The sequence below is a fragment of the Hyperolius riggenbachi genome, chromosome 5, assembly GCF_040937935.1.
Source record: "Hyperolius riggenbachi isolate aHypRig1 chromosome 5, aHypRig1.pri, whole genome shotgun sequence".
In the NCBI taxonomy this organism is placed as follows: domain Eukaryota; kingdom Metazoa; phylum Chordata; class Amphibia; order Anura; family Hyperoliidae; genus Hyperolius; species Hyperolius riggenbachi.
The window spans coordinates 180,771,207-180,798,919 of NC_090650.1; the positions used below are offsets into that span (position 1 = coordinate 180,771,207).

At 46.0% G+C, this 27,713-nt stretch overlaps 1 protein-coding gene across 1 annotated transcript in view; it reads left to right on the forward strand.

The window, feature by feature from the left end:
* Positions 1-4,791: 4,791 nt before the first annotated feature.
* Positions 4,792-27,713, forward strand: part of LOC137519355 (polycystin-1-like protein 1) — a 705,387-nt gene continuing 682,465 nt past the window's right edge. The window contains exon 1 of the mRNA XM_068238307.1: positions 4,792-4,874. The gene's annotated coding sequence lies outside the window, so the exon portion shown is untranslated. The remainder of the gene's footprint in view (positions 4,875-27,713) is intronic.

The window sequence follows — 27,713 nt, forward strand, 5'->3', positions numbered from 1 at the left end:
AAAAAAAACACATCATGAGAACATTAGCTCTCAAAGAGCTGTTTTGGTGGTGCTTCTCAGCAACTAATATCAGCAAGGATTAAGCTAACAGACCTCCTAACTATCTCTTTCCCTATCTCTCCAATGTCTCTACCTTCTCTCACTAAAATGGACAGCAGCCAGCGAACATGGCCGACACTGCTGCCTTATATAAGGTGGTGGTGGGGGGGGGGGGGGCTTCAGTAGGGAGTGCAGCCTATTTGGTCCATGTGTCTGCTGACTGTGATGTAGAGGGGTAAAGTGTAGCCCAATGTATATGGGGCGGGTTGAACTCGCATAAAGTTTGCGTTCGAACGCGAACCCGCAAAGTTTGCGCGCATATGTTCGTATGTGAACCATTCGAGCCATCTCTATTGAGCGCGCATGCAGTGCCCACACACCTAAGGGCCTTTCAGTGTGGCTGCATGGTTGTATAACTAGTTAGCATGGTGGTGCTCCAGGGCTTCTGTTGTCACTGTATTGTGTTTTCACTATTGCGTAGCTCTGTGTCTGTGTGTGTGATACTCCACAGACAGAACACTGTCACTGACGCCCAGGGGTGGCCCCTTCTAGTGTGATATAATTGTGTGCCACAGTCCACATTACACAAGCAGCACACTACTACCACTGCAGCAGGGCCTCTGTTATCACTGTGTTGTGTTTGCACTATTGCATAGCTCTGTGTCTGTGTGATACTCCACAGACAGAACACTGTCAAGGGGGGGGGGGGGGGGGACACCTTTCGTGACCTCAGTGAGGAAGAGGAAGAGGAGCTGACTAGCTCGGCATCAATCCTTGTTCAAATTGGGTCTTTCATGCTGTCCTGCCTGTTGAGGGACCCCCATATAAAAAGGCTCAGGGGGAATGACTTCTTTATGGCACTGTACAGGTTGTCTGTGGTTCCTAATATTATGATTAGGAGCAGATGCACCCTTGCTTCCCCTTTACTAGTAACTTGATACTTTTTCTTCCTGCTGCCAGCCTGCCACCCACTGAACACACCAATGGCAACTGGCAATCCTCCACTGCGTGGCTCTGCACCACCACAAATGGCAGGCAAACCTGATGGCAGCCTGACACCTGCTGACTTAACATTTCAGAAAAAAAACATTGTAAAATGTTATAAATAACACTTCAATTTTCAATTTGTAAAAAAAAAATTGTATGTTTTAATTTGTCATAATTAACTTTGTCAAATAAGGTAAACTAAAAAAAGGAGGGTGCTAGTTCACACATACCACCACCACCTTTCATTCTTATTCTTGTGTGGCTGACACCATGATGGAGTTTCAGGTAGCCTGCATTTCATTGCTTGCAAGCCTCCACTGCATGGAACTGCATTGGAGTTGGTGGTGCCACCACCACCATGAATGTCAGGCAGGCCTAATACCAGCCTGCCACCCCACTGAACACTAATGGCAAGCCTCCACTGCGTGGCTCTGCAGGGGAGTTGGTGACACCACCCCCACCATAAATGGCAGCCACGCCTGCTGCCAGCCTGACACCTGCTGACTTAATTTTTTTTGAAAATTATCATTGAAATTATATAAATATTACCTTTTATTATTATTATTATTTAGTATTTATATAGCGCCGACATATTACGCAGCGCTGTACAGTGTATATATATATATATTGTCTTGTCGCTAACTGTCCCTCAAAGGAGCTCACAATCTAATCCCTACCATTGCCATATGTCTATATTATGTAGTGTAAGTACTGTAGTCTAGGGCCAATTTTTAGGGGGAGCTAATTAACTTATCCGTATGTTTTTGGAATGTGGGAGGAAACCAGAGTGCCTGGAGGAAACCCATGCAGACGCGGAGAGAAGATACAAACTCTTTGCAGATAGTGCCCTGGCTGGGATTCAAACCAGGAACCCAGCGCTGCAAGGCGAGAGAGCTAACCACTACACCACCGCGCTGCCCATTACCTTGAAATGTTGTCTTTTTATAAAAAAAAAAATATTTTTTAATTTGTTATAAATAACTTTTCTATACATAAATAACTTTCAAAATAATTTTTTATCAATAACATTCACAAATAGGCCCAAGAAAAAAAATAAAAATGTAGCTGTACACTGAGCCAATCTGCCTCAGTTGAGCGTGCATGCAGCGCCCACACACCTAAGGGCCTTACAGACTTGTTAGAGCTCAATCTCGGTAAACGCGGTGTTTGGTCTGTCAGTGTGAAGCAGGCATAACCCTTACATTACCACCAGGGATGAGCAGAAACTACGCCAGTGCGAATCTACGCATCGTAGTTCGCATCTACGCATCGTAGTTTATAGGCGAAGTTTCAAAACTACGCTTACGAATTTACGCGTAGCAAAGTACCGCTATGCGTAGCTTACGCCCACTATACGTAGTTAACATGTTTCCGCATGCGATTGTATGCATACAAATTTACGCATTGGAAAGGAGAATGTGCGCATAGAAGGGTTCCCAGGAAATGCATTTATAAAGAAATTAATGCGTACAATTTTCTGCATACGGGCATAAGTATCCGCATACGCACTACGCGTAATTGCATATTTTAACGCGTATTCTACGGAATGCATACGAAGTGAATATTTGTTTTCGAAGCCGTAGTTAGGCGAAGCGAAATTGCGTAAAACTACGCGTATTTCCAGCGTAGCGAAGTTGGCTGACTACGACCATCCCTGATTACCACTCTGGACATTTAAAAGCAGCCCTTTATTCCTCAAATGTAGAAATGTGAGTTCCGCCCTTTAGGGATTAAAATCCGACTCTGCATTAACTACATATTTTTGGGTGGAACTTTTGGCATAGATCCCCCTCCGCCATGCCCCTGTCCAGGTGTTAGAGCCCTTGAAACTAGTTTTCCATTACTTTTGTGGCCAGAAACAGTCTTTGTAGTTTGTGAAATTCGTCTGCCCATTGAAATCTGTGGAGGTTCGCATGAATCCAAACTTTTCTCGGATGTTCGGATTCGACGTTCGTGAATCCAAAAATCTGGTGTTTGCGACATCTCTAGTGTTCAGGTCAATAATCATGCCTAAAAACATATCATTAAAACACGTAGCAAAAATACACTGTTTTGGTACATTTACATAAACTTGAAAAGAGCACTGAGGGCTCTTTCACATTACATGACCTGCAGCATGATGTCGGGAAGTTGCGGTGCGATACTGATTAGCGGCAGTAGTTCTCTTTCACCCAATGTGAAAACACAAGCGCTGGATGTTACAAAGCTACCAGATGCATTACAACATTACGCTCTGGAACGCTTTATCTAATGTTAAAGAGTCAAATGTTAAATTTCATGTTACCTTCCTAAAAGCAGTCTAGGAGTGATCTGTTCAAATGCACGGATCAATTCCTAGTGTGACAGATCCCTTAGCAAGGAATTTCAGAATTTGACAAACATGGCCCAGGAAGTGTAGAAACCAACCAATAAATGAACATCAAGATTGATGTGTTATAAAACATGATTCTGTTTGGCTGGGTCTGTTATAGTGGTATTGTTTGGAAAACAGAAACCACCAAGTCACAAATACCACTATAACTGACCCCAGCCTAACAGAGTCTTGTTTTATCATATGTTATACCAGGGCCCATCATGTCATTAGAACTATCTTAGGAAGACATTGGTCTTTCCTCTCTAGAGATCCTTTACTAAAGTCCTCTATCATTCAAAAAACAAGATGGGTGTTTCGGGAAGCTAAAAATCTCAAAAGGTTTCTTGCTTCCAGTTGGCTACATCAACCTAGCACTCTTGAGCCCTCTGTGGCAGTTGATGTAGATCAGAAGAGCATCTGCGTCACTGCCTGTTGCTCCTTTCTACACAAGAAAAGGAACCTAAGAGTCCAAGAGTTATCAAACAGTCCTTCATGGTCTATCAGAGTATTAAATATGGCATTAGCTTTGTATTATATGATCACCACTCCCCTGGTCATCAGTATGTAGGCCACATCACACAACAAGTGCATGCTTGTCTTTGGCAACATAGGAGGAACATCAGTCAGGGTTATCTCCTACACAAACTTTTCAACATACCACTTTCTAAAAACCTCTGACCACATCTGCATATTCTCCATATGTTTCTTCACTGAAATCAGTGTGGAACACTATAAAAAAAGAGGTTCTGCAGCCTAAAATAGTGGAGAGTGTTCCCTGTTAATTGAATATTTCTTTGCACAAGGTAACAGTAAATCTAAGTGCAAAGAACCTGCAAAACACATTAATGTATTTGCTGCTTGTTTTCAGAGCACTATGGCAAAATCACTGAGGAAGCATTAACTGTGTTAGACACACAGCCTGAACTTACTTTTTATTGACACTCACCATAAGTGAAAATAGCAACACCGCTTTGCAGGTTTATGGAGACAAATCAGAGGTGTGTGAATAAGTTTTTAATGAAACTTGTTGATTTAGATTTTGATGAATTGTATGTACATAATATACAGGTAAAGAACATATCACGTTATTGCAATTTGTTTGGGGTTTGTAATGAAAATAACTTTAAAACTCCAGGTACACAGATTAAAATTAGGTACTAATGTCAAAATTCAAAGGTCCAATGCTTTATATGAGTATATTATGTCATGCATAGTTTATGAAGCCAAATCAAATTCATTTTGAAACTAAAATGGTCATTAACACTTTAAATGCAATTTCTGTACTGTAATCAAGTGTATGTTCATTATCTTATTTATCTAGTATCAATTTTATACATCTACTTATTTTATGTACATGTTGATGTGTGGTTTCAGGACCTTTCCTATGAATTCAGTTACCAAGTGGGAAATTTATCGAAGAAGACTTTATATAAAGGAAGAGATATTCAATACTACTTTAATTTGCCATCAGGGGATGCAGGCAGTGGATATCAAGGTAAAGTATCTTGTTTAATAAGGCTATTGAAAGCTCAAAAGCTAATCTTTGTTTTTCATTCCACAGTGCTTAGTGTAGCATCGTTCTTTAACTACGCATAATTGGGAGGTTTGTATGCAATAAATTCTGAGGAGATAATGAATGTCTTATCTCAGACTGAAGATATACAAATTCATCTTATTTTGATTTACCACCTTTCTGGTGTCATTTAAAATAAAATAAATTTCTATACTGTACCTTCAGGCCGGTTTCTCACTGCCAATCAGCATTTTTTAAGCCGTACGATTCAATGATCGCACCACATCGTACTGCCAGAAACAGGCTTCATAGCTACCTGTGTTGATGGGTGTTTAATGAAATTCTTGGCTCTAAAATGCACCATAAAAGAGGCTGTCTGCAGCCCACTTCCTGTGGCTTGAATACTTATTGCAAGTAATATGTTCCATTATAGAGGAAGGATGTTATATGGGGGTTTGAAAATTTTAATTTTGTGGCGCATGCTTGGCCGCCGCTATTGCTATGTCAGGAGGTGGTGGGTACATCAGCTCTTTGAGAAGAGTGCTGATACAGGCCATTTTGTGACCTTATTTCCTGATATGATCCAAAATGCTGATAAGTTCCAGGAATTTGCCTGGGTGACAGTTCCTAGGTAAGTGATTAGTAACATACCAACAAACAATGTGCCTTTTTTTAATTCAGATATTTTGCATTACATACTAGCAAAGCAAACCTGTGTAGTACATTTTACATATACACATCACTCACATTCCATTTTACACCCTCGCCACCCTCCCCCACTGGAGGAGCTGCACCAGGGCGCAGCTCCTCCACTGGGAACCACATGGTCCCCCACCTCCTGAAGGTAGGCTCTTGTCCAACCTGGTCTGGAACCACATCTGACAAATATTGGACTCTGCTCTTGGACCTGTGCGGGTTGGCGGTGGAGGAGCAAGCAGAGGCCTGCATGAGCTTACAGAAAAAAGAAATGCGGTCAGCCATCCCCTCGGTCCTCATGACAAATGTCCACTCCCTCGCCAACAAACTTGGTGAACTGCGTCTCCTCTGTGACAGGAGAGAGCTCAGTAGGAACACTCCTGTCCTCTGCCTCACACAAACATGGCTACATGAAGACATCCCTGAGAATGCCCTTCATCTCCCAGGCTTCAGCCTCATCTGAGCCTACCGTGACTCTGCCCATCTGCTTCTACATCAGTTCCTCATGTTGCCCCACCTCATCAGTACTCGTCAGAATAGTGCTCCATGGACCTCAAACTCCTAATAATTCATTGTAGGCTGTCATACTAGCCACAGGAGTTTTCCTCTTATGTTCTTGTTGGCGTGTACATCCCTTCTAATGCTGATGCCAAAACTGCCCTACTTGACCTCAGTGATATCATCTCACAGTGGGAGATGTCCCTTCCTGACTCACTATTCATCATTATGGCTGACTGCAACAAGGTCAATCTACTCCAAGAGATGCCAAGTTATTACCAGCATGTAGCCTGTGGGGCCTAAACACCCTAGACCACTGCTACACGGCTCTAAAGGATGCATACAAAGATGTTGCATGGGCATCCCTTGGCTCCTCTGATCTCAGTCTCATCCATCTTATCCCCACCTACAGGAAGTGCCTGGAATCGTCAAAAACAGTCTTTAAGTCCACCACTGTGGACAAGCGAGGCCAAGCTCCTACTTCAAGCCTGTTTCAACTGCACTGACTGGAGGACCCTTGAAGCGCCAAACCTGGCCGAGTGGGCAGACAATGTTACCTCATACATCAGTTTCTGTGAGGACTCTTGTGTGCCAACCAAATCCTTAAAGGTCCACCCCTTCAACAAAACTATGGCAACTGCAGAAGGAGGAAGGAGGGCGAGAAAGGACCTTAAGTGGGAACTGAGAGCTGCTAAAAGGGGTTCGCTGAGAGGTTGAAACAAAACCTGCACTCAAACAACTCACGAGCCATATGGAATGGACCTAAGGCTGCCACCAGCTACAACCCCCCCCCCCCCCCCCCCCAGCATGCATCACCCATCATTGGACTAGCTAGAACTCAGTAAATTCTACTGCAGATTCGAGTGCCAGGTAGCACCGGGCAGGAGGAGGGGATCCATCACTGCCCACCCCACTGTAACGATCGGTGTCAGCACACACACAGAGAATCTGATTATTGGTGATCTGCAGTATCACCAAGAATACAGATATATACCTGATTATTGATGATCTGCAGAATCATCAACAATACAGATTTAGTACTAACCTCTGGACACCTGTATATATCGTGAATGTTTGGTGCAACAGTAATGACTTACTGATAAGCAGGTGGTCCTTGGCAGTATGGGAAATACTGCTCTTTAGAGAAGCACAAGAACCTTCCAGCAGCCTGAGACCTTCCAAGGGGTGGAGTCTCAGGCTGAAGGTAGGAAGGGCCAGTGAGTGAGTGACACCTGAAGGTGGATGTCACTAGCTGATCTGGAGACTATCTCCTAAAGGGGAGAGATAGCTCTCGAGGTCGGGCAAGCCAGGTCGGTAACACACGGACAGATAAAGTACAAAGACAGAAGGCTGATTCGGTATCCAAGGCAGGCAGGGTTGGCAACGGATAATCAGATATGCGTGGTACCGAATCAGAGAGTGGAGGGATAGTAAGGAAAGCAGTAGGTCATAACAGATATCAAACAATGCCTAATCTTGGGTGTGAGGTCCGTGGTCTCTACACCCTGGAACTAGTCTGAAGTATAACAGAATGATAACACAATAATCTGGCTCAGTGTGAATTCCCAGGTCCTCCTGGTTCAAACACACTGTAGGATCTGACAAAGGTCTGAGTGCTTCCACGTAGTGTTCGCAACGGCAGACAACTTGTGACTGGCCAGCAGTAACTATATATAGAGCAGCGCTCTCTGGCGCCACCTTTAAGTGATAGACCAATAGTTACTTGCTCTGAGGTCATGATCCCCCCTTGGCCGTCATAAAAGTTCTGCCTCTCAGCGTGCGCACGCGTATTCCTGAATCTGTGTGAACTAACAGACCCAGCCACACCAGACACATGCTGCTGCATGCAAACCTCCGCACTCGACGCAGAATCAGCCGCCTTGCTATCAGTACACGTGGGGGCTTTTACACGTTTCCTTACAGTAACCCCCCCCCCCCCCCCCCCGAGGAGTGGACTCCGGACACTTCCCACCAGGCTTTCCAGGGTGCAAGTTATGGAATTCCTTCTTTAATTCCTCTGCATGCATACGACAGTCTGGCACCCAAGTTCTCTCCTCTATGCCATACCGCTTCCAGTGAACCAAATACTGCACGGAGTTCTGCACAAGCCGTGAGTCCAGAATCTTTTCAATTTCATACTCCGGTTGGTCATCAATCAACACGGGGGGAGCGGAATCCACGTGTACTGCCGGCTTGAGCAAGCACGCATGAAATGACCTCACACCTCGCATGCTGGTAGGGAGATCAATGGCATAAGTGACATTATTGATTTTTCTGGTCACTGGAAAAGGACCCACAAATCTGGGACCACACTTGGGTGACAGTTGCTTCATAGCCAAATGTCGTGTGGACACCCAGACCAAGTCTCCTGGAAGAAATTCCCATTTTATAGAACGTCTCCTGTCAGCCTGTTTCTTCTGGTTCTGAAAAGCCCTCCCCAGATTTCTTTTAACCATTCCCCAAATTTGTTTCAAAGACCTCTGCCAATTCTCCAGGGCTGGAAACGGAGTAGAAGCCACTGGCAATGGGGTGAACTTAGGTGACCTTCCTGTCACCACCTGAAATGGGGAAAATCCTGAAGAGGAATGTTTCAGGTTGTTGTGTGCAAATTCTGCAAACGGCAAAAATTTGACCCAGTCGGTTTGTGCATCTGCAACATAACATCTCAGAAACTGTTCCAGGGAGTGATTGATTCTTTCGGTCTGGCCATTGGTCTGTGGGTGGTAGCCTGATGAAAAAAAAGCTCCATGTCTAACTGATGGCAGAATGCCCTCCAAAACTTGGATACAAATTGGACTCCCCGATCTGACACTATATTTTCCGGAATGTCATGCAGCCGTAAAATGTGCTGGATGAAGAGATTAGCCAATTCCTGGGCCGAGGGGAGTCCTTTCAGGGGGACAAAATGAGCCATCTTATTGAATCGATCGACTACTACCACCCAAATGACCGTCATGCCCTCAGACCTGGGGAGTTCGCCCACAAAATCCATGGACAAATGGGTCCATGGTTCACTCGGAACTAGTAAAGGCTGCAATGTTCCCACAGGTGCCTGACGGGAGGGTTTGCTCCTAGCACACACTGCACACTCTCTTACATACTCCTTACAGTCTGTTGCCAATGACGGCCACCAAGCACATCTAGCAAGCAGATCCTGAGTTCTGGTGGCCCCAGGATGCCCAGCATTCTTGTGGGAATGGAACAGCTGCAACAGTTGTAGGCGAAAAGGCAATATTACAAACATGACCCCCTCAGGCTTCCCTTCTGGAACATCTTGTTGGAACAGACTTAAAGTGACAGCCCAGTCTTTCCAGGGCTCAGTGGCTGCCAGGACCACTTTCTGAGGGACAATGGTCTCTGGGTCTGAGGGCTGTACTGTCTCGGGCTCAAAACACCTGGATAAGGCATCATCCTTGATGTTCTTACTACCAGGGGTATACGTGATTACAAATCTGAATCTTGAGAAAAATAACGACCACCGGGCCTGTCGGGGGGCTAAGTCTCTTAGCGCCCTCAATGTACTCCAAATTCTTGTGGTCAGTGTAAACAGTAATGGTATGTTCTGCCCCTTCTATCCAATGTCGCTATTCCTCAAAGGCCAATTTGATGACTAGAAGTTCCCTATTGCCTATATCGTAGTTTTTCTCTGCGGGTGAAAACCTACAGGAGAAATAGGCACAAGGATGCAGTTTTCCCTGCAACCCGGAACGCTGAGACAGCACAGCCCCTACCCCTACCTCTGAGGCATCTACCTCCACAATAAAGGGAAAGGTGATGTCAACATGTCTCAGTATGGGTGCAGAACAGAACAATTTCTTCAGAGTGGAGAAAGCAGCATGGGCCTCTGGGGACCAGTGGTGAGTATCTGCCCCTTTCTTGGTGAGACTGGTGAGAGGTGAAATCACCGTAGAGTACCCCTTTATGAAGCTCCTGTAGTAGTTGGCAAACCCCAGGAATCTCTGGAGAGCTTTCAGTCCTACAGGTTGGGGCCACTCCAAGACAGCTGAAACCTTTCCAGGGTCCATAGAGAGGCCAGAGGTCGAGATTATGTACCCCAGAAATGCGACAGAGGTCACTTCGAAAATGCACTTTTCCAACTTAGCATACAGAATATTTTGTCTTAACTTCCGTAACACAAACCCAACATGTTTCCTGTGTTCTGAGAGGTTGGATGAGAAAATTAGTATGTCGTCTACGTACACTAAGACGAATTTGCCTAACACCTCTCTGAAGACCTCGTTAATCAGCTCTTGGAAGATGGCTGGGGCGTTACACAACTCGAAGGGCATCACTAGGTACTCGTAATGCCCGTCGGGTTTGTTAAAGGCCGTCTTCCATTCATCACCGTCCCTGCTTTTCAGGAATTCCCTGCTTTTTTGGAGTCCCGCACGCGATCGCTGCTGTGCAGCGGGACTCCACCATCTCCCCCGACTCTCCTCCACCTTCCCCAGCCTTTCTTTAGGCATTGCTGGCCGCCGGGATCCCCACAGCCCCGTTCTTGTTCCGGGGACCCGGCGGCCAATCAGAGCGCGGTGTGACGTCACGGGGCGGGACAAAAATTTAAGGTGGCCCTGAAGAGTCACACAGGGCAGAAGAAAAAATACATAAATAAAAGACAATCTGCATTTGTATATACATATATACTGTATATATATGTATATACTGTGTGTATATACATATATACTGTATATATATGTATATACTGTGTGTATATACATATATACTGTATATACATGTATATACTGTGTGTATATACATATATACTGTATATACATGTATATACTGTGTGTATATACATATATACTGTATATATATATGTATATACTGTGTGTATATACATATATACTGTATATATATGTATATACTGTGTGTATATACATGTATACGTATATACTGTGTGTATATACGTACAGTGGTGTGAAAAACTATTTGCCCCCTTCCTGATTTCTTATTCTTTTGCATATTTGTCACACTTAAATGTTTCTGCTCATCAAAGACCATTAACTATTAGTCAAAGATAACATAATTGAACACAAAATGCAGTTTTAAATGATGGTTTTTATTATTTAGTGAGGAAAAAAACTCAAAACCTACATGACCCTGTGTGAAAAAGTGATTGCCCCCCCCTTGTTAAAAAATAACTTAACTGTGGTTTATCACACCTGAGTTCAATTTCTGTAGTCACCCCTAGGTCAGATTACTGCCACGCCTGTTTCAATCAAGAAATCACTTAAATAGGAGATATCTGACACAGAGAAGTAGACCAAAACCACCTCAAAAGCTAGACATCATGCCAAGATCCAAAGAAATTCAGGAACAAATGAGAACAAAAGTACTGTAATTGAGATCTATCAGTCTGGTAAAGGTTATAAAGCCATTTCTAAAGCTTTGGGACTCCAGCGAACCACAGTGAGAGCCATTATCCACAAATGGCAAAAACATGGAACATTGATGAACCTTCCCAGGAGTGGCCGGCCAACCAAAATTACCCCAAGAGCGCAGAGAAAACTCATCCGAGAGGCCACAAAAGACCCCAGGACAACATCTAAAGAACTGCAGGCCTCACTTGCCTCAATTAAAGTCAGTGTTCACAACTCCACCATAAGAAAGAGACTGGGCAAAAACGGCCTGCATGGCAGATATCCAAGGCGCAAACAACTTTTAAGCAAAAAGAACATTAAGGCTCGTCTCAATTTTGCTAAAAAAACATCTCAATGATTGCCAAGACTTGTGGGAAAATACCTTGTGGACCGCCGAGACAAAAGTTGAACTTTTTGGAAGGTGCGTGTCCTGTTAAATCTGTTGTAGAAGTAACACAGCATTTCAGCAAAAGAACATCATACCAACAGTAAAATATGGTGGTGGTAGTGTGATGGTCTGGGGTTGTTTTGCTGCTTCAGGACCTGGAAGGCTTGCTGTGATAGATGGAACCATGAATTCTACTGTCTACCAAAAAATCCTGAAGGAGAATGTCCGGCCATCTGTTCGTCAACTCAAGCTGAAGCGATCTTGGGTGCTGCAGCAGGACAATGACCCAAAAGACACCAGCAAATCCACCTCTGAATGGCTGAAGAAAAACAAAATGAAGACTTTGGAGTGGCCTAGTCAAAGCCCTGACCTGAATCCTATTGAGATGTTGTGGCATGACCTTAAAAAGGCAGTTCATGCTAGAAAACCCTCAAATAAAGCTGAATTACAACAATTCTGCAAAGTTATCGCAAACGATTGATTGCAGTTATTGCTGCTAAGGGTGGCCCAACCAGTTATTAGGTTCAGGGGGCAATTTCTTTTTCACACAGGGCCATGTAGGTTTTGAGTTTTTTTTCTCACTAAATAATAAAAACCATCATTTAAAACTGCATTTTGTGTTCAATTATGTTATCTTTAACTAATGGTTAACGGTTTTTGATGAGCAGAAACATTTAAGTGTGACAAACATGCAAAAGAATAAGAAATCAGAAAGGGGGCAAATAGTTTTTCACACCACTGTATATATACTGTATATACGTGTATATATATATATATATATATATATATATATATATATATATATATATATATATATATTTATATATATATATATTTATATATATATATATATATATATATATATATTAGTGTGTCTAATTTCTTCTCATTTCTCTATAAACACAAAATTTGATCTCTCCCGTGTCACCTGACTGCCAAGGCAGAGATGGCAGATAGGCTAATTTGAAAAGCACAGGATGACACTATATATAAAAAGAGTTACCATTCTTTGTCTGGATTTTCACTACTTTCTGTCTGACTTATTTGTACAGTTTCAAAAATGTTAAAGTTTATTCATAAATGTAATTAAAACAACAAATTTGTGTTCCATTCTTCTATTTATATGCAGAATGTCTACCAGACATATTTGGGTGAGTTATGACTGAAAAATTGAAGGCCTAAAATTCTTGGAATAAATGTACTGCTTTTGACTCATAATTCTAGACAGAAATGCACCACCAGGGAGGTTAAGCCCCGATAATCAATGCATGGACGGAGGCCTCCTTACTTCTTTTTCACAAAAAAGAATCCTGCCCCTGCTGGTGACCGAGAGGGGCGAATAAAGCCTTTAGCTAGATTTTCTCGGATGTATTCTTGCATAGCTAATTTCTCTGGCCCAGACAAATTATAGAGATGACCTCTAGGGGGCATACAACCAGACCTGAGATCAATTGGACAATCGAAAGGACGGTGTGGAGGAAGTTTATCTGCTGACTTGGGACAAAACACGTCCGCAAATTCTGAATACTGGTCTGGCAATCCCTCCATGTGAATCTTGGTTTTACCCAATGTTACCTTCGCTAGACAATGATGATAACAATGGGTAGACCAGCTCGTTAGCTGACCTGAAGCCCAATTGATCTGAGGAGAGTGAAGTTGTAACCATGGCATACCAAGAATGATCGTGGAGGTTGTCATCCGTAAGACCAGAAACTTTAAATTCTCTTTATGTAACACCCCCACCGTAACCCTTAACTCTGGGGTCTGAGTGTGTTAACTCTGCAGTGGAGAATCATCCACTGCCGTGACCAGAATCCGTTGCTGCAACGGAAAAATGGGGATCCCCAATTTCTTAGCAAATTCGTAATCAATAAAATTGGCTGCTGAGCCAGAGTCAATGAAGGCCTCAGTGGTCTCTGTCTTACCCTTCCAAGATAAAGTACAAGGGAGGAGCAAACGTTTATCATCTAGAGGTAACGACTGCGCGCCTAGGGTATTACCTCTGACTACACCTAGGCGGCAGCGCTTCCCGACTTCTTGGGACAATTCTGTACTCTATGACCCTCCTCTGCATAGTATAGACAGAGCTGCTCAGTTTTTCTGCGCCTCTGCTCCACCCGAGACAATTTTGACCGACCAATCTGCATTGGTTCTGGTAAAGATGAAACGGGTGGGGATGAAACAGATGGAGGTGCGGCGTAGGAAACATATCTCACATTGTTCCTACTCCGAGTCTGTCTTTGGTAACATAGGCGACGATCAACCCTGACTGCTAACGAAATGGCCTCATCAATAGATTTTGGCTCAGGATGACCCAACATCAGCTCTGAGACCGCGTCTGACAGCCCTGACAAAAAAGTCTAGAAGTGCGAATGAGCCCCATCTAGCCGAAACTGCCCATTTTCTGAACTCAGCTGCTTAAACCTCAACCGGATCCCTGCCCTGCCGCAAAGTCTTGAGCTTCCGCTCCGCAGTAGAGGCAATGTCCGGATCATCATAAATTATAGCTATAGCTTTAAAAAATTCCTCAACCGAGGCTAAATCCTCATTCCCTGGCTGAAGATTATATGCCCAGGTCTGGGAATCCCCTGACAGAGTCTTAATGAACGTAATCCTCTGTGCCACGGTTCCCGAAGAATTAGGTCTCAACTCAAAGTACGATAACACTCGATTTCTAAAGTTCTGAAAGTCAGATCTGTGGCCAGAAAACTTTTTGGGCACAGGCATACATAAGTCTGTCCCTGGAGGAGATTGCACTGTATCCACAGCCGTCTGTAGGACGCGTGCAGACCCAGACAAGGCGTTGATCTAGGTCTGATGACTGTCCAGCACTTGGATGAACTTCTCCACCGAGGTGGTGAGTGCATTCAGACGGCTGTGAAGTGCGTCCATTTGGTTTTGGTCTGCCGTTCTGTAACGATCGGTGTCAGCACACAGAGAGAATCTGATTATTGGTGATCTGCAGTATCACCAAGAATACAGATATATACCTGATTATTGATGATCTGCAGAATCACCAACAATACAGATATACTGTAGTACTAACCTCTGGAGGAGGGGGATGATGAAGCACCTGAAGTTGGTGCAGTTGTGGAGGTGTCTGAGGAAAGTGAAGCTGGGCAGGAGGATTATGATGACGATTATACGGATGCCACGTATGTTCCCAGAAGAGGAGATGACCAGGGGGGCAGTTCAGAGGGGGAGTCAGAGAGGTGTAGGAGGAGACGACTCCATGATAGAAGCAGAGGGAGCTCGTCCCCAGAAAAAGCTGGGGGCAGTGTCCGGCGCCATGTATCGCCAGCTATGGACACCCAGCCAACATGTCCTTCAGCGTCAGCTGCTGATGCCACCGTAGCGCCATCACCCCAGGGGGGCTCAGCAGTTTGGAAATTTTTTAACATGTGTGTCTCAGATCGGAGCAAAGCCATCTGTTCTCTCTGCCAGCAAAAATTGAGCCGTGGAAAGGCCAACTCTCACGTAGGGACAAGTGCCTTACGAAGGCACCTGGAGAAAAGGCACAAACAGGCAGCTATGGCAAGAACACCTGAGGAAAAGCAGCACCCAAAAGACAAGCCACCCTCCTTCTCCTCTTCCTCCTTCAGGTGCATCGTCTTCATCCGCTTTCTCTCTTGCACCTTCACAGCCACCTTCCTCCACACCGCCTATGCCCTTGAGCAGTTCCTTCGCCTCTACCCACAGCAGTACCCAGTGTCACAGACCGCAAGGCCAGTCTGCGGATGGGGTCAATCGATCATCGTCAAAAATCCTCTCACACGGTCATTTTGTTCATCATGAAGGGTAACCCGAGATCGCAATTTGATGAAGCGACTCGCGGAGGGAGCGTTCGGATGCCAACGGATTCACCTCACACATACGATTCAAAGATCTGCTACCAAGCGAGTTACACAGACCGCTACTGTAATTATACTAGGACTTCGAGAACGCTCTGTGAACCCTCTGTGGTATGCAGGAATCTGGGTCAGATCGGACTATCTGAGCTGGATTCACGCATACGGGTTATAAATGTATACTTCTATTAAACACAGGGTAGCGAGTTCAGGAGAATAGGTACGATTGTGTATGTTCAGCAACAGGTCATAACCGCTAAACGATTTTTAAAACGTTTAATAACAAAAATGCATTACATACAGTTAGATACACCAATTAACATATACACACAGAGCTTAAAAATAAAAAGGAATAAAATCAGAAAATATTTACTTAGTTATGGCTGATAGTTCATTTGAAGAATGAAGAAACAGAGTCCAGTTTAAACGTAGGCATTCATGTTAAGAGTCCTTGAACACAGCATGCGTCGGTTCTCCTTGGAACGCATGCCTGGACTTTCCTGGTCAATGGAATTTGGAGAACTGGGGAGGTTTGGTCCCGCCCCACTTTTATAGGACCTGAGTTTTGGGGCTGTCACTACCTGGAAAGCAGGTGTGTTTAAGGCAGGGTTATCTCCTGGCAGCAAGGTTGCCACATCCAGACTCAGAGCAAGAAATGTACCAATTATTAATAATCTGTGTGACTCCGTCCCAGATTGGCGCATCGCAAATCCGAGACTATATTCATAAGCGGCCAGCGACCCTGTATTAAACGAGGCTATACATGCCTATTCTATTGCATTCGCTCTACGCAGGTCGGATAAAGTGGTTTCTCTACTGATTCCTGATAGCTAGAAAATCTTAATTCAGATGAATGATAGAACTGTTTTCTAGGTATTTATTTATTATTTATTATTATTTATTTATTGTATTTATAAAGCGCCAACATATTACGCAGCGCTGAACATTAATTTAGGTTACAGACAATAGTTAGGGGTGACATACAGCAATATGACAATACAGGAATACAAGAAAACCAGATCACACACCATAGTATGAGTACCAGGTAATGCTTAGTCAGTCACTGGATGGAGCATGGAGATTAGGCAAGTTAGGTTCACTCAGATGCATAGCATGGGTTCACAGTAATGGAGGTGCAAGATCAGGTAGGACACAAAAGGAGGAGGACCCTGCCCAAAGGCTTACAATCTAGAGGGAGAGGTAAGGACACGAATGGTAGGTGACCAGAGTTCAGTTGTAGGTTTAGAGCACTTGTGAGGGGTAGTAGGCCAGAGTGAAAAGGGGAGTTTTGAGGGCTTTCTTGAAGATGTTGAAGGAGGGGGCTGCCCTAATGGGTGGAGGTAGGGAGTTTCATAGTGTTGGAGCAGCTCTTGAGAAGTCCTGGAGGCGTGCATGGGACTGTGTGATGCGGGGGGCGGTTAGGCGAAGTTCATTGGAAGAGCGGAGTGAGCAGCTAGGTGTGTACCTCTTAGTAAGATCAGAAATGTAGGTTGGACAGGTTTTGTGGACAGATTTGTAGGTCAGACACAGTATCTTTAATCTGATTCTGGACTGGATAGGAAGCCAGTGGAGGGATTCTAGGAGAGGATCTGCCATGGTGGAGCAATGGGAGCAGTGGATAATTCTGGCTGCCGCATTCATGGTGGACTGCAGTGGGGCTGTTCGGGTCATAGGGAGACCAGACAGCAGGGCATTGCAGTAGTCAAGGCGGGAAATTATGAGGGCATGGATGAGGAGTTTGGTGGTGGCAGAGGTCAGGAAAGGGTGAATCTTACAGATGTTACGAAGGTGGAAGTTGCAGGACTTTGTGAGGTTTTGGATGTGGGAAGTGAAGGAGAGTGCGGAGTCCAGGGTGATACCCAGACAGTGGGCTTGAGAGGTAGGGCGAATGGTAGTGTGGTTAACAGTGACATGCACATCTGGGAGGTTCGTGGATGGCCGGGGTGGGAAGATCATAAATTCCGTTTTGTCCAGATTTAGTTTCAGGAAGTTAGCGGACATCCAGGAGGAGATGGCTGATAGGCAGGAGGAGACCTTGTCCATGGTAGTGGTGGATATGTCAGGGGTGTGGAGGTAGATCTGGGTGTCATCTGCATACAGATGATAGTTAAAACCCATGGAGGAGATAACCTTGCCAATGGAGGATGTGTATAGGGTGAACAGTAGGGGGCCAAGGACCGAACCTTGGGGGACTCCCACCTAGAGGTGGTTGGGGGTGGACGAGGACTCATTGAAGGCGGTCGTGAAGGAGTGGTTGGAGAGGTAGGATGAAAGCCAGGACAGGGCGAGATCGTGAATGCCCAAGGACTGGAGGGACTGGAGGAGTAGGGGATGATCTACTGTGTCAAAAGCTGCTGACAGGTCAAGGAGGAGGAGAATGGAGTATTTACCTTCAGCTTTAGCTAAGGCAAGGTCGTTGACCACTTTGGTGAGAGCAGTTTCGGTTGAGTGGGCAGGCCGAAATACAGATTGGAGTGGGTCTAGCAGTGAGTTGGCATTGAGGTACTGGGTCAGGCGTTTGTGAACCAGACAATCAAGGAGTTTTGAGGCAAAGGGGAGGAGGGAGATAGGACGGTAGTTGGAGGGTAGCGAGGGGTCGAGTGAGGGTTTCTTGAGCAGGGGTAGTACAGTGGCCTGCTTGAAGTCTGAGGGGAAGGTGCCTGTGGATAGGGAGAGGTTGAACAGGGTAGTGAGGACTGGGGCCAATTCCGTGAAGTGAGGCTGGAGTAAATCAGAAGGGATGGGGTCAAGGGGGGGAAGTAGTGGTATGGGAAGTCTGCAGTAGGTGGTTGACTTCCTCGGTGGTAGTAGGAGTGAAGGATGTGAGGGGAGGATAGGGTGGAGGAGAAGCTGGTTGGGAGGGGGTGGGAGGTGAAGATTGGAGATTGGATATTTCCTGGCGGATGGAGACAGTTTTGTTGGTGAAGTGGGTGGCTAAATCTGTAGCAGAGAGGGAGGAAACGGAGGGTGGGGGGGTGGGTTTAATCAGGGAGTTGAAGGTGGCAAAAAAATGCCGGGGGTTGGAAGCTTGTGCTCTGATGACCTTGGTAAAGTATTCCTGCTTCGCATGAGCAAGGGCAGTGTGGAACTGCAGCAGGTTGGTCTTGTACTGTAGGAAATCCTGGTTAAGTCCAGTTTTTCTCCATTTCCATTCAGTGGCGCATGTTTTCCTCTGGAGGATGCGAGTATGGGTAGTTCGCCAGGGCTGGGGGTTAGGGGGTCGGTTGCAGCGAAATATTGGTTTAGCAGCTTTCGCTAGGGCTGATGAGAGAGTTTGGCGATACTGAGCTGCAGCAAGATTAGGACAGGTTAGGGTGGGGAGAGTGGAGGAGAGGGCATGGAGGGGGTCAGCAAGGACACTAGGGTTGAGCTTGCGTAGGTCTCGCTGCCATCGACCAGGTCGGTGGGTGGCTAATTTGGAGGTGCCTTCCGTGAGGAGGTTGACGGTGAGAAGGTGATGGTCTGAGGGTGGAAAGGGTGCGATGTCAAGGTCTGCAATGGGGATGGATTTAGTGAATATAAGGTCGAGAGTGTGACCTGCAGTGTAAGTGGGGGTGTTGGCGTGTTGTACTAGTCCAAGTGAGTTGGCAATGGTGAGTAGCCGGGTCACAGCGGAGCTCTGGGCTTCATCGATGGGAATATTGAAATCCCCAAGGATGATGGTGGGGAGGTTAGAGGAGAGGATGTGAGGGAGCCAGGAGGCAAGGTCATCGAGAAATTGTGGGGTGGAGCCCGGAGGGCGGTATAAGACCGCAACAATGGCAGGGAAAGGATGGTAGAGGCGGATGGTGTGAGCCTCAAATGATGTGAATTGTAGAGAGGTAGGTGGGGTGAGGACACAGAATGTGCAGGATGGGGAGAGGAGCGGACCCACCCTTCCCCCGGTCCTGTTGTCTGGTCTGGGGCAGTGACTGAGGTGAAGCCCCCTGTAGGAGAGGGCAGCCTCTGTGGCAGAGGGGGTGAGCCATGTCTCAGTGAGTGCGAGGATGGTGAGGGATTTGGAGAGGAAGAGGTCGTGGACTGCTGTAAGTTTGTTGCGGACGGATCTGGCATTCCAGAGACCGCAGGGTAGGGGGAGTATGTGTTTGTGGGTGGGATGGATGGAAATAAGGTTGGATCGAGGATGGGTGTTGAGCTTATTTGTGGACAGAGGGCTGTGAAGTGTATGAAGCAGGTCAGCAGGGGATGCTTGTCTGTCAGCAGGCTGTGGCCCAGGATTGGGTGATATATCACCAGCTGTAAGTAAGAGTAGGAGGGAGAGAGTAAGCAAATGTGAATTGGATTTAAATGTTTTTGAGGTTTTTGAGCTGCTGGAGGGAGAGAGAGATTTCAGGAGAGCTAACAGCTCATGAGAAGCTGAGCAAGGTGAGGAAAGCAGAGCAGGTGAAATGAATATGGAGTGTGGTACATTGGGAGGATGTATATTGCAATGCAACTTGTAGATGTTTGCAGACAGGCAGAACATAAGAAAAAGTGCAGTAAACATGGTAATGGTCTATGATTATAACCAGGAAGTTTCAACCACTAAACAGTTTAAATGAGTATGCAGTTAATGCAAGCAAACCTGTGTAAAGAAGCAGAGTCTACTTGGCCGTGCAACATATGTCCAGCAGTGGCATTTTTAGCAACAGCATTGGAGGCAGTTGTGGATGCAGAGTAGTTGTTTCCAGCAGAGTCCTATGGCTGTTGAATCCTGTTCAGTGGCGTAGCTAAGGAGCTGTGGGCCCCGATGCAAGTTTTGCAATGGGGCCCCCCATGCACTCTATACATAGCAATTGAAACGGCGCACTAAAAGCTGCCAATGGCAACTACAGTGTCAGAGGTGCAAGAAGGGGATGGGGAATAGTTTGTTAATGATTACCACTATTCAAAGTATATATATAAATGATTATTATGAGCACATGACCAATATAGAGCTAATACTGTAGTTGAGGGAGGGCCATTCGGGGCCCCTCTGGCCCAAGGGCCCCGATGCGGTCGCTACCGCTGCACCCCCTATTGCTACGCCCCTGATCCTGTTTGAATTCCTGGGTCAATTCTTGGTAAATTCTTGATAAGTTGTAAAGCACTTTGTAATAAATGGCACTTCGGAATTAAATGGCACAAGTGACCTAGGCCACGAGTGACCTAGCTCCAGCGCTTAAATAGGTATGGTAGCTGCCATGGCTGAATTGGAAGTGATTCTCAATTAGAAATTGGGAAAACAGTTCAGCTGAGGATGGGAGTGGCTACCAAAAACCAGGCCTGCTGCAATAAATAATTACTGCTCACTGGGCCGGAACACAAAGGATTCACAAATGTAATATGGGAATTTACTAACACTGCTGAACTAGTTAAATTTAAAGATATCAGGAAATGTCATTTTTGTCTTGCTGTGCCAAACCTATTTTGAATTATTAATAAATTAAAGTTCTCTTTGTTTGAGTCTATGAGCTTGGAGGGAACTTTTATCTCAGCCAGTTTAAGTTGGCTTGGGGGAGATGAGCTGTGTAGCCAAATGGCTCTGCCCAGGGGGGTTGGCCTGGTGTGAAATTCTTTTCCAACCTGACACAGGATGTGAGGGTGAGGGGCTGTTGCTCTCAGTAAGAAGAGCAAAAGAAAGGTATTTGTGTTATTCTACACAGGACTGACAGTAATTGTGCAGGACCATACGAAAATCGTTGGCGATTGCGCACGACTTTCCGTAATGTTCGCCACACCCAGCTGTCCGTAAAGGAAGTATTTGAGCGTAAGAAGCAAATGTCTGCCAGTCACCCTCTTGCCCGGCGTCTGACAGCTGGTGTGGCGGAACTATTAGCTCGCCAGCTATTACCATACAAGCTGGTGGAGTCAGAGGCTCACTGTAAGTTTGTGGCCATTGGTACACCACAGTGGAAGATACCAGGCCGCAATTATTTTTCACAAAAGGCCATACCCAAACTGTTGAGAGGCAAGTGGTGTCATCTATTGCGAAGAGCGTTGGGTCAAGGGTCCACCTGACCACGGATGCCTGGTCTGCCAAGCACAGGCAGGGCCGCTACATTACGTACACAGCCCATTGGGTCAACCTGGTGACCGATGGCAGCAAGCAGGGAGCACATGACTGCGCAGCGGACCGACTTGTCACACCTCCACGGCTTGCAGGCAGGCCTTCTGCCACCTCCTCCCCGCCTGCTACATCCTCTTTGCTGTCGTCATCCTCCTCCTCCTCGTTGGCTGGTGCCGCGATCTCCTCTCCAGCTACACAGCCCCCGCACCCCAGGGCCTATGCTGCATTCCAGGTACGACGGTGTCACGCAGTCTTAGACATGTCTTGCCTCAAAGCGGAGAGTCACAGTGGAGCAGCTCTCCTGTCTGCTCTTAACAAACAGGTGGAGCAATGGCTGACCCCGCACAAGCTGTAGATCGGCAACGTGGTGTGTGACAACGGCAGCAATCTCATTTCCGCGTTGAATTTGGGAAAGCTGACACATGTACCCTGCATGGCACATGTGCTGAATCTGGTCGTGCAAAGATTTGTGTCCAAGTACCAAGGCTTAGAGGAGGTCCTGAAGCAGGCCAGGAAGTTGTGTGGGCATTTCAGGCGATCTTACACGGCCATGGCACACTTTGCGGAATTCAGTGTAGAAACAACTTGCCGGCGAGACGCCTGATTTGCGATAGCCCGACTCGCTGGAATTCCACCCTGCTCATGTTCTCTCGCCTGCTAGACCAGGAGAAAGCCGTCACCCAGTACCTGTATAATTACAGTACAAGGACACAATCTGGGAAGATGGGGATGTTGTGGCCCAACAACTGGACACTGATGCAAAATGCATTCAGGGTCATGGAGCCCTTTGAGGAGGTGACCAAACTGGTGAGTCGCGCTGAGGGCACCATCCCCTACGCTTATTTCCTGGAGCGTGCCGTGCGTGGAGTGGTGGATACAGCTGTGGAGGAGCGTGATCGAGAACAGTTACGGCAGGAGGAGTCGTGGGAGCGATTTTCATCCGAACCCAATGTTTCCTCAACACCTGCAGCAGCACAGAGGGGGGAGGAGGAGGAAGAAGAGGAGTCGTGTGGGAAAGGAGAGGAGTCAGACTCTGATGATGATGAGGAAGGTGTTTCTGTAGAGAAGGAAGAGGCGGCAGAAGAAGAACAACCGCGGCAGCCATCACAGGGGACTTCTGCTGCTCCACGTTCCCGTGGTATTGTTCGTGGCTGGGGGGAGGAAGATGAGTTGCGTGCCATCACTGAGGAAGAGCGAGAGGAGATGGAGAGTGCGTCTGCATCCAGCTTTGTGCAGATGGCCTCTTTCATGTTGTCCAGCATGTTGAGGGACCCCCGTATCAAAAAACTCAAGGGGAATGACCTGTACTGGGTGGCCACGCTACTAGACCCTCGGTACAGGCATAAAGTGGCGGACCTGTTACCAACTCAACAGAAGGCAGAAAGGATGCAGCACTTGCAGAACAAGCTGTCAATGATGCTTTACAATGTGTTTAAAAGTGATGTGGCAGCACAACGCAATCAAGGTACCACTGGCAGTAATCCTCCTCCTCCCAAGTCCACGCAGACAAGGACAGGACGCTCCAGCGATCTCAGGGTGATGTCGGACATGTGGACATTCTTTAGTCCAACTCCTCGCCATAGTCCTTCCGGATCCACCCTCCACCAATGCCTGGACCGGCAGGTAGCCGACTACCTGGCCTTGAGTGTGGATGTTGACAATGCGAGCAGCGACGATGAACCCTTGGACTACTGGTTGCGCAGGCTTGACCTGTGGCCAGAGCTGTCCCAATTTGCCATACAACTTCTCTCTTGCCCTGCCGCAAGCGTCCTGTCTGAAAGGACCTTCAGTGCATCTGGAGGCATTGTCACTGAGAAGAGAAGTCGCCTAAGTCACGACGTTGTTCAGTACCTGACCTTTATCAAAATGGATGAGGCATGGATCCCGGAGGGATACTGCCCGCCCGAAGACTAAGTCAGTCCCCACACACAGCATCTCTGCCTGCAGGCCGCTTGCCTTCTCCGCCACCACCAACAGGGTCCAGAACTCTAGGCGGATTCCTGAATTTTTAAGGCCGCTGCTAGCAGCGGCCGCTACACTAATTTCTCTGGTGCGTGTACATGCCTGCCTAATTTTTCTGGCTGCACTGCGGGCGGCTGCAACAAAAAAACAAAGGCATGTACATGTGCCCATCCCCCTTCGTGATCATTACCTTGCCACGGTGAAGGGGCTTGCGTATCACAATGAAGCAATGACTGCCGGCTATTTGAGTGTCTCGGGTGGGGGTGGCACACAAAAGATAATAAGGACGTTGCTTCATTGTGGTCAGACCAAATTTTATCAGCTGGACAGTGATTTCTGCCCTTAAAACACTGCTTTGCGTCAAATCCAGATTTTTCCCCGGGACTTTGGGCATGTATCCCACTCCGCCATGCCCCCCTCCAGGTGTTAGACCCCTTGAAACATGTTTTCGATCATTTTTGTAGCCAGCATAATTTTTTCTAGCATTTTGTACTCAACACTTGTCCAAAGAAAGCCCCATATAGCCATTTAGCAGCCACGACATACACACAGTCCTTGTGGCACAATTGGTTAGTGCATTTGGCTGTTAACCGAAAGGTTGGTGGTTCAAGCCCACCCAGGGACAGCTTTGTGTTTTGTGAAGGGAACTAATGTACCCTTCTTAAACTTGAAGATTGTATACAAATGTAAGCAGAATGCAGAGTGGCACAGCAGAAGTGTGCTGGGCCCATAACCCAGAGGTTGATGGATTGAAACCGTCCTCTGCTAGGCATGATTATTTTTGCACCTCGCTTTATCGTATGGGCAAAACGGTTTCCATAACCCTGTAAGAGAAAGTGTAATAAAGGCCCTGCCGTAACATAGATATTACGGTAAGACTAATCCTGGGCCTTTCTTGTAGTTGAAGAGATGAGTGAAATGGCTGGCTTCAGCCTGTAATGTTAGTTGACCTGGGTTTGATTCCCAGCCACTGGTGGTATAGCGGTGAGGAGAGCTGCCTTCTAAGCAGTCGACCTGAGTTCGATTCCTGGCCAAGGTATTTGAGCCAGCTTTTGACATCCTACAAATCCCTGGAAGACAAGATCCTCCAGAGGGGGAGAAGGAAGGGAGGAGGCTAAGAGGCTAAAAGGTGTTTTTAAAGGTTAGAAATGGTTTTAAAGCATTTTGAAAGGCACTTCCGGTTTCTCTATCCGGATATCCGAAGAGGTCGGATATCCGCATTCATGCCGATATCTAAAAGGTCGGATTCGGATATCCGAACCGGATCCGGATATCTGAAAATCCGGATTCGGATCAATTCGGATTTTAAAAAGTACTATCCGAGCAACACTACCCAAATGTACACACCCCTTCCCTTGGTGCCTTTTACGACCTTGGAGCCCATCTCACAAGGGTGATGAAAGAAGTATCACCATCATGATCTTCACACTCATAACAAGAATAGCCACAAAATGAACTCTCTTCTATAGAAGACTTCACTTCCAAATGAGACATGGGCATATCCTGCCATTTGAAATCAAAGTTAGCTTGACACATTTTCACTTGTGGTGGTAAATTAACAGCTAATGCTTGCGATTTTTCAACATTTAAATGAAGACCAGAAAAGGCGCAAAAAGATTCCAACAAAGGGAGAAGGACCGGCAGGTAGGTTAATGATTGGGAAAGAAACAACAAAGAGTCATCGACATAAAAACTAGCTTTAAACACAGAGCCCTGCATCTCATACCTCTTGATATAGTTTTTAGTTTGCATAGCCAATGAAAGAGGTTCAAGAGCGACAAAGAACAAAAGGGGTGAAAGTGGGCAATCTTGCCAGGTACTTCTATTCAGTTGTATCTGGTCGGATATCACACCTGGAATCTTAATGTGTTTTAGGATTATTATATAGGGCTTGGATCACACACCTAAAGCCCCCAGTAAGTCCCATTTTTTCCATTACTTTAAAAAAAGTATGGCTAAGTGCCATCGACTAAAACATATAGAAAACCAATGGCTGTCAATTCCCTGTTGAGTGCAGCCAGCTATTACCCTTCCTCTACGATCAAGCGGGTCCCCTATGGACAATTCCTTAGATTGCGAAGGAATGCTAGTTCTTGGGAGACCTTCCTTGAACAGTCTGAGGATTTAAAGTCCAGATTACTAGATAGGGGTTATAAATTGCACATGATTCAAAAAGCCTTTGTACAGGTGGCGGCTAAGGATAGGATGTCCCTATTAAAGCACAACCGAGATAGGAATCGAAATGGTACCCAAGATAGATTTTATATGCATTTTTCCTATTTGCCAATGTTTGACTACATTAAACAGTCAATAGGAAAGAAATAGTGGACTATTCAACAAGATAAAGCTTTGAAATATAAGAGTGTCCTTCATCCAAGTGTTTCTTATAAGTGAGCCCCTAATCTAAAGGATAAATTATCACATAGTGAGTTCATTAGTCCTCAATCCCAGTCCTGGTTGGGTTTAAACCACCCTAAGGGTAATTTCAAATGTCAGAGGTGTTCCTGTTGTAATTTTATTGAGTTGGGAAATACCTTCACTCGCTTTGGACGGACCTGCAGGATAAAACAGTTCATTAATTGCAGAACTAGGGGTCTGGTGTATGCTCTTATATGTCCTTGTCAGCGTATTTATGTTGGTGAAACTACTAATATGCTCAAGTATCGTTACCAGGCCCACTGTAGGTCCGTCCATAGAGGTGAGGGTTGCCCCAGAGTAATTGAACATATGCGGGTGGCCCATAACAGTGATGTGACAAAGTTGAGGTTCCTGGGTCTTGAACAAGTAAAACATGACCGGAGGGGTGGAGATTGGCATTGTAAGCTCTTGCAGAGGGAAAGCTTTTGGATTGCTTTTTTTGATGCGGTGGGACCTCTGGGTCTAAATGAAAAGATCAATTTAGCAGTTTTCATCTGAACTGGGGTGTTTGGATTGAAATTCAAATTTTTTACTGATTTTATTGTACCCTTTATGTTGTTGTATCTCTCCTTTAGATAATTCTTCTTTGCCCCCGTAGATAGGCAGTGGTTGCATGGTTGGACAGTCCGCTCAGGTGGGGTAGTAAATATTTAATATTCAGTTATAATGGTGTATTTGTGTGCATTTTTCTTTGAGAGTTTTCTCTCCCTCACTGGAGCGATACTGAGGTCAGCCAAATATAGAGATCATTGCTTTTTTATCACTATTTAAATTTGGTGGTTAAGGGGGTTTAATTGTGGTGAGCAGCTGTAGCAATATTCCCATTTGTGTCCATAAAAATTCAGGTAGTGGCTATATAGTTTTTGACCACTAGATGGTAGCAATGGGATTTTTCTGTATGGGCCAGTTCGTAGCGTACCTTTTTCAGCCATGCTGCCACCTTGTGGATGCCACGCGTATTGTATAGCGGCCATGCGACCTATTGGGCACGTCCGCCTGACAAATGGTGTGGAAGCGCTCCCCAGAAATGATGCGTCTGCGACTTCCGGGTGCGCTCCACCAAGCGGAAGTTGCTTTTTCTAGTAAAGTTGGCGTGTGCTCCTAGAACGAACGGCGCGATACTGGGCCATGGACTCCAGCTGCTCACCATGTGATGCAGTAAGCATCTATTTAAGAGGGGATTTTTCATGGGGTGGGTGTCCTGATGATGCGCCACAGTATGTGATGGCGCGAAACAGCTGTCGACCTCCCCACCTGCCTGTACCTCTCTCAATCTTGTATGGACAAGTAATGTATGCCTTTTAACGTTTTCAATTAAAAGTAAAGTTTTATTCAAGGATGTTCAAGGCCTCTCTTTCTGCATATTAGATATAGAATTTTTGTCTGGCTGCTTGCACTCCTTCAGTGACTGTTTTTCAGGCTCCTGTGCATGGTAATTTCTCTATTGATGTAAACACCTGGAATCTGTGATGAATAGCGGAAAAGCCGCTGCATGTTCTGACAGTAAGGCGGCTGATTCCGTGTCTGATGCGGCGGTTTGTCCGCGTCAGCATGCGTCTGGGTTGTCTGGAGCTGGTGGTGCACATGGGAGGAATGGCGTGGGGGCCGCCGCGTGTTCTGACG